We start from the raw sequence: 8,192 nt of genomic DNA, 5'->3' as shown, positions 1-8,192 counted from the left end.
GCCGGCTGTGGCCAGTACAGCACAATGTGGCTAGCTACCGTGAATGTGTAGGTGGACACTCTCTCCTTCCTTTTGATATAGGCCTGGAGTCATACTTAGGTTAAGATGGGGGCTGACATGCAACAACCCTCATGATGGCATAAAGGGAATACTCGTGTTTCTCCCTCTCTCTAGCGAGAGTGAGAAGCAGGGAGCTCTCCAGAATGCCATCAAGGCCAGCCAGATTTCTGCTCCTCTCTGAGCTGCCGTTTCCCCCTTTGTGAAATTCAGGGATGTTGTAAATCTCATCTAATCTGCAGGGTGGAAGGGAGAGGGGGTTTGGTGTGGTAGGTGGAACATTGGTGGGGGTTATGAGACCTGTGTTCCAGGCCTAGCTCTACCACGTGTGGGGAGGTGGCTCAGCCTCTTTTTGTTGTCGTTATTTCATTTGTAAGAGGGGGATAATGATCCAGGCCGTTAGCTACTTCACAGCTTATGAGTCAATGCGATGATAGATCAGTGAATGAGAAAACTTTAAAACCACTTTACTGGTGCCTTTACAGCCCTTCCAGCATCGGTGCTCTATGACTCGGTGTCACAAAGAGGGATTGGAAGAGAGGAGTTATTAATTAGCATTAATATAAGAGCAGTCCATCCTGAGAATAAGTTGATCACTGACTGTGAATGTCATAGTCCTTAGCACGAAAAGCCAGAAGATGCGACTTTTTACACTCTGTGGGACTGGTTGTTCTGATCAAAATCAACTTCTCTGAAGTCTACAGGAAATTGAACTTCTTGACATTTTGATGAAAGGCTTGTACCCTAAAAAAGTGGATGGAGACCTGGCCAATAAATCACTTCTTCCCCTGCTCTTTAGACAGTGTTCATATTCTGTAGCCACTTTGTGACAGGGGACATCAACCTTAACCCGTGGCAGCTCCAGCCTGTTTCCTCACCTATAAAGTGGGGTGCGTTTTCTCTGCCCCTCTAACTTATGGGAGCGTTGGGAGACTCCACTGGTTAACAGGTGAGGAAGGTGCTAGGTAGGTTTGCACTGTACGTGCGTGTGCACACACACGGAAAGGACTATTATTGCCCATTTAACTGGAGCTTAAATGAACACGTTGCAGAAATATCGTGGCCTTGTGGACTTCAGCACGTGGATCCAGGATCATGGATGAGCTGGCTCGAAAGAGGATTCTTCATTCAGAGCCAACACCCGGCGGCTCTCTCTGAATGAACAGCACTGGGGTGCCCTGCTTGATCTCACCTCCTGAGGGGGTGGCCCTGTGGACATAGGCAGGTCTGGGGTACTGTTGCCCGAGCACAGCGATGACCAGACAGCCAAAAGGTAAAATACAGACCAAGTGCTCTTCATTCTTTACTTTCTCGCTTGCCTCCCCCTAAGCCCCTGGTCCACCAAAATACCCATGACTCCCTCAAACAGCGCAGTGAGGTCCTGCCCCACAATTTTGCATCTGCCACTCCCCCTGCCACCGTCTCTCACCGTCTCTCCACCTTCTCTGCTTATTAAGTCTGTCTCATCCTTCAAGGTCCTATGCAGTGTCCTCCTTTGAGGACTTTGAGGACACTTTGAGGACACAGTCCTCAAGCTCCTAACCCAGTCAGAACTGACTGCCCGCCCCCATCCCCACCTTGGAACTTTGTCCTGCCCTTTGCCCCACAATGTGGGTTTTGTATTAGCGTTCATTGTGCACACACCTCTCTCCCTGCTTACTCTGTGAGCTTCTCAGGGGCAGAAACCAAGTCTGATTCCTCTTGGTGGCCCAGTCCCTAGTACTGCTGCTGGTGCATAGCAGTAATTTATGCATTAAATGTTGCATTGCATTTACCCTGCCCCTCAAAGTGTCAGAGAGTGATGTGAAGGGATTGTGGGAGGGGAGGAAAAGATGAAACTTTTCCTTTTCATGTTTATTTAAACCAAATCCAGTTTTGATTTTGCCTTGCATTGCAGCCAATTTGAAAATCTAAAAATCTGCTCCACTGTGATTGGTAATTTGAATGTAAATTTAATTAGCACTCCTTTCTAAGTGTTTCAGTCCTGCCCAAATAAGGCATTCCTTTGCTGCCTCCTAAGTGACTCTAGGAACTCTTTACAGAAATGGTTCCTGACCAAGTGGACAGGAAAACAGCTCTGCTCAGGGGCCTAGCCTCATAAAATACCCTTGTGCATTAATCTCCACTGGTTTACTTCCATGGGAAGGTATGAACTTCACACTCTGGCAAGGACCCAGTGGCAAGGGCCCTGTTTCTAAGGTCCCTATTTACGTGTTCACTCAGAGAACATCGTGACCAGGGGGAGAATCTCTTCCTGTAGTTCTTAGTGAGGGGTCCCAGGACCACCAGGGATTCACAAAAGTAGCAAACAAGGCTCTTTGATGCTTTTCAGTATTTCAGAAAGCCTGAGATAAGGGTGCAGGACGTACTATAATGTGAAGCTTCTATGTGTTTTGTTCTCTTTTTTTGGCTCCATTCAATATGGTAGCAGTGGATAGTTCATGCTAGTAAAAAGTTACCCAGAGGGGCTTCCCTGGTGGTGTAGTGGTTGAGAGTCCGCCTGCCGATGCAAGGGACACGGGTTTGTGCCCCGGTCCGGGAGGATCCCACATGCCGCGGAGCGGCTGGGCCGATGAGCCATGGCCGCTGAGCCTGCGTGTCCGGAGCCTGTGCTCCGCAACGGGAGAGGCCACAACGGTGAGAGGCCCGTGTACCGCAGAAAACAAACAAACAAACAAAAAAAGTTACCCAGAACTATATTTAACTTTGGCAACCACTAATCTGTTTTCTATCACAATAATTTTATTATTTCAAGAATGTTGTAAACCTGGAATCATACAGTATGTGGCATTTTGAGCTTGGCTTTTTTCACTCAGAGTATGCCCTTGAGATCAATCCAAATGGTTGCATGTATCAACATATCATTCATTTTTTTTAAGAACATTGTTTATTTTTATTTATTATTTATTTATTGGCCGCGTTGGGTCTTTGTTGCTGTGCGTGGGCTTTCTCTAGTTGCAGCCAGTGGGGCCTACTCCTTGTTGCGGTGCGCGGGCTTCTCGTTGTGGTGGCTTCTCTCGTTGCAGAGCACAGGATCTAGGCGTGTAGGCTTCAATAGTTGCAGCATGCGAGCTCAGTAGTAGCGGCACTCGGGCCCTAGAGCGTGCGGGATTCAGTAGTTGTGGTGTGCCAGTTGTGGCCCACAGGCTTAGCTGCTCCGCGGCATGTGGAATCTTCCAGCATGTGGGATCTTCCAGGACCAGGGATCGAACCCATGTCCCCTGCATTGGCAGGCAGATTCTTAAGCACTGCGCCACCAGGGAAGCCCATATCATTCATTTTTATTGCTGAGCAGTGTTCTATATTATGTATACACCACTGTTTGTTTGAACATTCACCTACTGAGAGAGATTTTGGTTGTTTTCAATTTTGGGATGTTACAAATAAAGTGGCTAAGAAAAATCATGTATAGGCTTTTGTGTTGACATAGGTTTTCATTTCCCTGGGATGTATGCCTACAAGTACAATTGCTATGAGGTATGGTAAGTGTGTGTTTAGGTTTTAAAGAAACTGCCAAGCTGTTTTCTAGAGTGGCTGTAACATTTTACATTCCCACCAGACATGTATGAAAGATCCAGTTTCTCTGCATCCTTGCCAGTACTATGACTATTTTTAAAATTTTAGGTCTAATAGGTACATAGTGATAGTTCATCGTTATCTTATTTTGCATCTCTCTAATGGCTAGTGATGTTTAACATTTTTTCATATGCTTATTTGCATCCCTAAGTCTTCTTTAGTACAATGTCTCTTCATGTCTTTTGCCCATTCCCTAACTGGATTGTTTGGTTTTCTTACTGTGGAGTTTTGAGAGTTTTAAAATATATTCTAGATATAAGTTCTTTTTCCAGATATGTGGTTTGCAAATGTTTTCTCCCAGTCTATGCTTATCTTTTCATACTTTTAAGAGGATCTTTTGCAGAGCAAAAGCTTTTAATCTTGATTAAGTCCAATTTATCAATTTTTTATTTTATGGGTGATACTTTTGGTCTGAGAACTTTTTACCAAGCCCTAGGTCTTGAAATTTTTCTTCTATGTTATTATCTAAAAGTTTTATGGTTTTATGTTTTACATTTAAATCTATGGTCCATTTAAACTTAATTGTAAAAGGTGTGAAGTTTAGGTTCTTTATTTTTTTTACCCTCAAATATCCATTTGCTGTAGCACCATTTGTTAGAAAGACTATTCTTCTCCCATTGAATTGCTTTTGCAACTTTGTTAAAAATCAGTTGGCCCTACTTGTGTGGGCCTATTTCTGGGTTCTGTATTCTGTTCCACTGATCTATGGATCTATCCCTCTTGATTACTGTAGCCATATAATGAGCCTTAAAGATCAGGTAGAATAATTTCTCTCACTTTTTCAAAATTGTTTTAGTTATTCCACTTCCTTTGCTTTTCTATGTAAATTTTAGAATAAGCTTGTCCATGTCTTCAAAAAGTCTTGCTGAAATTTTTTCTTTTTTTAAACAACAAGTAAGTTTTTATTAAATATTTTAAAAATGCAGATTTTGGGCTTCCCTGGTGGCGCAGTGGTTGAGAATCCGCCTGCCGATGCAGGGGATACGGGTTCGTGCCCCGGTCCGGGAAGATCCCACATGCAGTGGAGCGGCTAGGCCCATGAGCCATGGCCACTGAGCCTGCGCGTCCAGAGCCTGTGCTCCGCAATGGGAGAGGCCACAACAGTGAGAGGCCTGCTTACCGCAAAAAAAAAAAAAAAAAAAAAAAAAAATTGTGGCAATTTTAAATTAATTTCTAATATAATAATAAATTGATACTTTGAACCAAGAAAACAATATAACCAAAAATTCATTTCCTAATGCAAAGCAGGTACCCTATGTTTAGGGATAGTTCATATTAATGCATAATTTTGTTTTTAGAGAAAGATGATTGTTACAGTCAGGTATATAACCACTTAGTTACACCTAAGCTCTATTGGTTAAAAATATATTCTTTTAGAAAATCCATTTTAAACATATTATACTTTTTTTCAGTGATTTTCTCCAAACAATGGTAGAAGTGTGCCTTGATGGACAGAACTCAGGAACTGGTTTGACCACACCTAGGTTATACTGATCTCTACAATACAGGACTCCAAGGGAGAGTCCAGCTCCAACTTATGAAGTAGGCCCAGTTCCGAATGTTTAACAATGAGGTGCCAACAAACGATAGTACTAATCATCAAAAATTAACAACTTTAGGTATCTTTGTTTTGGGTTTCTGTGGTTTAGGCACATCCAAAATTTCTTCACAGTCCGCACTCATTCCCTTTGCCCAGCGACCAACTGTGACGATTCGATCTGAATTCTGACCATCTTTCTTAACATGTTCCACAGAGCCACAAAGTCTGCAGCAACCACCATCAGCATAGAGTCCTTTTGGATTATCAGGACAAGATCCGCACAAACAAAACATTTTGCAAAAGGAAATTCACCAAAAGCTGGGTCTACTTTAGCCTTGCACTTGGTTATTTCATGCTCTGTGGATCCACACCGGTAACATATTCCAGTGCCCATTTCTTGATTCTCAAGGGCAGCTGGGCAATCTGCAATCCCATGGCCAGGTTTTCTACAATGGAAACATACCATTGCATTTTTCTTTGCTGCTTGTCTTTTTAATCGTCTTCCTTCCCGGCGACTGTCTTTCTTTAAGACAGTCTGCAGGGGCTTCCCTGGTGGCGCAGTGGCTGAGAGTCCGCCTGCCGATGAGGGGGACACGGGTTCGTGCCCCGGTCCGGGAGGATCCCACATGCCGCGGAGCGGCTGGGCCCGTGAGCCATGGCCGCTGAGCCTGCGCGTCAGGAGCCTGTGCTCCACAACGGGAGAGGCCACAGCAGTGAGAGGCCCGCGTACCACAAAAAAAAAAAAAAAAAAAAAAGACAGTCTGCAATTTCTTCCCTGACTTCCTGACTGTCTGTTGCTATCATTTCCCAGTCGTGAACCATCTGTGAGTTTTGTCTTAGATATTCCATGAATCCATTCACATCTTCATTTAAATACTCCTTTTTCTTTTTATTCTTTTTGTGTTTTGCTTGGGGTGCATCATTTTTAAGGGACAGACTATTGGCTTCAAGTTGTTTACTCTTTGGTAGATTTTGGCTTTTCCCCTCAAAGGACCCCTTCTTCATGTCCTCCCATGATGTTGCAGGGAAGGGTCTTCTGTTCTGTGTGGTAGTAACTCGTGCCCACCTGGTCATGGCTTCATCAGATGTTTATCAGTCTGCTAGTGTTGGAGGGTCTCCTGCAGAGGTGGGGGGTGACTGTGGCTCATCGTGGGGACAAGGACGCTGGCAGAAGAAGTTCTGGGAAGTACTCCTTGGCATGAGCCCTCCCAGAGTCCACCATTAACTCCACCAAAGAGCCGGGTAGGCTCCAGTGTTGGGTCGCCTCAGGCCAAACAACCAACTGTCTTGCTGGGATTTTGAAAGAACATTTATTTTACCTGTGTATCGATTTGGGGAGAATTAACATATTTTATGTTGAGTCTTCCTATCCATGAGTGTAGTACGTCTCTCCATTTACTTAGATTTTCTTTGATTCTTTTCATCAGCATTTTGAAATTTTCAGCATGTAAGTGTTGCACATGTTTTGTTAGACGTACACCTAAGGTTTTTTTAGTGATTATAAATGGTTTTATATTTTAAATTTCAGTGTCTGTGTCTTCATTGCTAGTATACAGAAATACAATTGATTTTTGAATGTTTATCTTGCATCCTACAATCTTGCTGAACTCACTTATTACTTCTAAGAATTTTTTTATAGATTTATTAGACTTTGTAATAATATACAATCATGTCATTTGCAGATAAGGAGACTTCTATTTTTTCCTTTTCAATCTGTATGTCTTTTATTTCCTTTTCTTGCCTCATTGCCCTGACTAGACCTTCCAGTACTATGCTGAATAGCAGTGGTGAGAGTGGCCATTTTTGCATTGTTCCGGGTCTTAGAAGAAACGTATTGTCTCTCAACATTAAGTATCATGTTAGCTGTAGGTTAAAAAAAAAAAAAATCTTTCTTATCAAGTTGAGGAGGTTCACCTCTATTCCTATTTTTTGGAGAGTTTTTTAAATCATGAATTTTGTCAAATACTTTTCCTACATTTATTGACATGATCAAATGTTTTTCTCATTTATTTTAGTAATATGGTACATTACATTGATTGAATTTTTAATTTAAACCAATATTGCACTCCTGTGTTAAATCTACATGGTTGTGAAGTATTATCCTTTAAAATATGTTGTTAGATTTTGTATCTAAAATTTTGGGTTTTGTGCCTATGTTCATGAGGGATATTGGTCTTCAGTTTTCTTTCTTTCTCTTTCTTCGAAGAGATCACATCTCCTTGTCTGGTTTTGGTGTCAGGAGAATACTGGTCTCCTAAAATAGATTGAAATGTTTTCTCTCTTCCTCCATTTTTTGAAGTTTATGTAGGATTGATATTTTTTCTTTTTTAAATACTTGGAAAATATACCAGTGAAGCTGTCTGGGTCTGAAATTTTCTAAGGGAAAAGTTTTTATTTACAAGTTCAATTTCTTTCAGTGATATGAGGCTATTCAAATTTTTTACTTTCTTTTGAGTCAGTTTTGGTAATTTCTGTCTTACAATGAATTTATGCAGTTTATCTAACTTGTCAAATACATTGGCATAAAATTATTGGTAATAAACCCTGTTAGCCTTTTGATGCCTGTACTAATGTTACCTCTTTTTTTTCTGATACTGACCATTTATATCTTCTCTTTGTTTCTTTTTTATTATTATTATTTATTTTGGCTGCACGGGGTCTCAATTCCGGCAGACAGGATCTTTGCTGCGGCATGCTGACTCCTAGTTGCGGCATGCAAACTCTCAGCTCTGGCATACATGCAGGATCTAGTTCCCCGACCAGGGATCAAACCTGGCCCCCCACCCCCGCCCCACCGCGTTGGAGTCCTACCCACTGGACCACCAGGGACGTCCCTCTCTTTGTTTCTTTATCAACTTAGCTAGGAGTTAATTTTATTGATCTGTTTAGAAAACCAGTTTTCATTTCATTGATTTTTCTCAATTGTTTGTTCATTTTGTATTTTATTGATTTTTGCTCTTATCTTTATTATTTCCTTCCTTATACAGCTGACCTGTGAACAGCACAGGTTTGTACTGTG

The 8,192-nt window shown here is 42.1% G+C and overlaps 1 pseudogene across 1 annotated transcript; it reads right to left on the bottom strand.

Annotated features, from left to right (window-relative positions):
• Window positions 1-5,135: 5,135 nt before the first annotated feature.
• Window positions 5,136-6,247, bottom strand: LOC308617656 (zinc finger CCHC domain-containing protein 9-like; annotated as a pseudogene). The gene is made up of 2 exons: window positions 5,932-6,247; window positions 5,136-5,722 (listed from the first exon to the last, which is right to left on the bottom strand). The product of its transcript is annotated as a zinc finger CCHC domain-containing protein 9-like (transcript).
• Window positions 6,248-8,192: the final 1,945 nt, after the last annotated feature.

This window comes from Mesoplodon bidens (genome assembly GCF_964165515.1).
Source record: "Mesoplodon bidens genome assembly, chromosome: 5".
Taxonomy (NCBI): domain Eukaryota; kingdom Metazoa; phylum Chordata; class Mammalia; order Artiodactyla; family Ziphiidae; genus Mesoplodon; species Mesoplodon bidens.
Note: the sequence above shows the minus strand (reverse complement) of the source record. Positions and strands in the feature narration are given on the sequence as shown.